This window comes from Oreochromis niloticus, unplaced genomic scaffold (assembly GCF_001858045.2).
Source record: "Oreochromis niloticus isolate F11D_XX unplaced genomic scaffold, O_niloticus_UMD_NMBU tig00006976_pilon, whole genome shotgun sequence".
Taxonomy (NCBI): Eukaryota; Metazoa; Chordata; class Actinopteri; order Cichliformes; family Cichlidae; genus Oreochromis; species Oreochromis niloticus.
This window is the reverse complement of record NW_020328287.1, coordinates 20740-24075: the sequence shown is the minus strand read 5'-3', so window position 1 is coordinate 24075 and position 3336 is coordinate 20740.

Genomic DNA, 3336 nt, shown 5'->3' with positions numbered 1-3336 from the left:
TCTCACGTATACTGGGAGTCAAAGAGGACAAGGAAGAAAATGTGACTCATTGCATGCTCTGCCACATGTTTTATGTTGCTTAACTTTATGTTTTCTGCAGTGCCTTTCAAAGTTTCTATCAAGGAGTACACTTCAGGATGTATAATTTGCTCGTTATCAAATTATCAGTATCTTTGGAAACATTTAATACATCGCGATGTTTAATTGCTGAGTGGTTTTCTGTTGTAGAATTAATATTCATAATAATATTCATACAGAAGTTTTACAAGCCGCACAGTAAAAATGTATGAATTAAATGTTACTGATGGGCTCTTTTCAAAACATCAGCGTCTGTGTCACACTGATTTTGATTAACTGACTTATTTTATTGTAACCAAACCTATGCTCATATTGTTGTCTTGTTTTTCCTTTAGCGAGGTGGTTTCCTTCCACTTGTAGCAGGACCAGTACGTCTGCCAGCTCCAGGCAAAGCTCCAGTGACCAGGAAGACCTCAGCATTCGCCAGTTCCTGCTGAATTACCGCAAACAGAAAGAACTGGCAGAGGGCATTGGAATAGAGGACGATGACACTGAAGACCGAGGTAATAGGTCTGTCTAAGGGCCAGTGGAATATCAGCTGTAGACTGTAGTGGTGGTTATATTAGATTCAGAGTGTAGAGAGATGACCCTTTTATGACCAGCAGGAAGGCACACACACACACGCAGTGTCTTAGGTTAATGACACACCATATGGGGTTTACAATGGGGGGTTGCTTTTATAAACTGTTTGTAACAAAGAGTTGAGATTTGCAGAGGGACTCCGGGCCATGCACATCTCCATTCTCGAAGATGAATAAGTGATAGAAGACGAATAAATGGTTGGGAAGTAACTATAACCCTCACTATAAAGACATAATGGTAACTATAAGTAACCACACAAGAGGTTTACTGGCAGTGTAACTAAGGGAGGGTTCAGGGTCACCTGATCCAAGGCTGACTATATGCTTTATCAAATAGGAAAGTTGTAAGTGTAATGTTGAAAGTACAGAGGGTGTCTGTCTCCTGAATCCAAACTGGGAGCTGGTTCAGAGCAGAGCCCTGAAAGCTGAAGGCTCTGCCTCCCATTCTACTTTAGAAAGAGCTAGTCTGAGAGTGAAGAGCTGTACCGGGGTGATGTGATACCTTAATGTGTTTAAGATATGACGGGGCCTCATAATTCAAGACCTTGTTGAAATATTGCCATGTCTTTATAACTCAGTCTTCCTACGTGTTGCATCATTGCTGGAGATTTGTTAGGACAGCTCAGTGATCTGTGGTTTGTTGGGCTCCTCTGAAAATATGACACAGTGTCTGAGAGTAGTGGAAGACAGAGTCAGTGAGCCTTCACTACCATAACTTAGCCAGTGAGTATGTAGACATGAACTGACCTGATACTGTCACAACAGCTAGATATGTAGTTCTTTACTCCAGACACCGTCCAGCTGCTGGGAGCGAGCCCTGAAGCAGTCAATGACATCTGCTGCAGCAAAACTTGCATTTTGCTAGTGTTTATACTCAAAATCAGTATATAATCAGTCTCAGAAAGCTCTTGTGGTTGTTAGTCAGTCCTACCTTCTCTGTTTCAATGTATATGTGAGAAGGGAATTGCATAAATTGCACAGATCCATTCCCCTACAGAGGCTTTGTGATTGGTCCTGATGGCTGCAGCCGTTTCGCTATATCACTTTGACGCCGTTTTAATCCGCTCCAATGCCTTTCTTTTTCCCTCTCTCAATTCCCTCCATCATCCCTGCCTACACCCTCCAAGTACTGGAAGGAGCTCCGTCAGACCAGCTCATGCAACAGAGCCAAATGCCCCAACAGCCCTGGGTATCTAAAACCTCAGCCTCCGGTCTCTCGGCCTTCTCAGCTTCAGTTTTTGTTCAGCTTCTCCTGTTGTCCCTTTGTCATCTATAGCACACATGGTCTCCTTTCATCAGACTGCATCATTGTCTGCTGTCTCTCATTGCAGGTGTTTCATCACTGAGAGGGTGCGTTCTCTCATTTCTCTCTCTCCATGTCAAAACGGGATGCCTGAAACACATGGACAGTTCAGCAGAGCTGCATAATGTTAAGAGCCACAGCCTTCTGATGTTACAGGTCCTGTATTAATTTCCTGTGTTCATTTAGTCTGTGACATGTTGTCGCTGTAACCAGAACTGTTGCACAATCTCTTAACAACCTGTGATCTGACGTGTGCACTTGCGTGTCTCTCAGGCAACAGACCGACCAATGGGAATGATCTGGCTGGATGTGGCAAGTCTGAGACCATTTGACCTGGTGATTCCATTCACCATCCAGAAAGGAGAGGTCACAGGTAACAAGTCTACTTAATAAACAGATAGTTTGAGCATAATGATGTGTGTGTGTCATTGTTTTGTCCTCTGCTTTAGGTGAGGTCCGAATGGCATCAGGCAAAGTTGCTAAGCTTGACATCACAGACAACAACGATGGCACAGTTGCTGACAAGTACGCTCCACAGAGGCCGGTCTGCATGAGATGGATATCAAATACGATGGCACCCACATCCCAGGTATCTGCATATGGTCAGGAGAAATGCGTGGGAATGAAGTGCATGGAGAAATAGTTTGGAAGGAAGTCACTAACCGCTCTTTTTCTGTCTGTCAACAGGAAGTCCCTTGCAGTTCTACATGGATTGCATGAACGGTGCCTATGGCCCTGGCCTTATCCACGATCCATCTGGAGATGTTCCAAGACTACATGCCTGGAAACATTCTGCCGAAACCCACTGCTTCACCCCTCCCTGCAGCTGAGCCACAAACCTGCTGAAAACTGCTGTTCACAAACGCTGTCCATCTAATCTGACTGGGCTGGAGCTGTTTTGCAAAGAAGAATGGGCAAGAATTTCAGTCTCTAGATGTGCAAAGCTGGTAGAGACATACCCTAAAAGACTGGCAGCTGTAATTGCAGCAAAAGGTGGTTCTACAAAGTATTGACTCAGGGGGCTGAATAATTACGCACACCCCACATTTCAGTTATTTATTTGTAAAAAATGTTTGGAATCATGTATGATTTTCGTTCCACTTCTCACGTGTGCACCACTCTGTATTGGTCTTTCACGTGGAATTCCAATAAAATTGATTCATGTTTGTGGCTGTAATGTGACAAAATGTGGAAAGTTCAAGGGGGCCGAATACTTTCGCAAGCCACTGTATAATATTGACAAACCAGCACTGGTATTGGTATCAGATCGATACTAGCTTTGTTTCTCTCTTCAGTCTGTCTGTAGACCACTGAACTGTATAAATGATTTTTTGGAATGAAAAATCGTTAACTTTCCTTTTCCCTGGGGCTTTG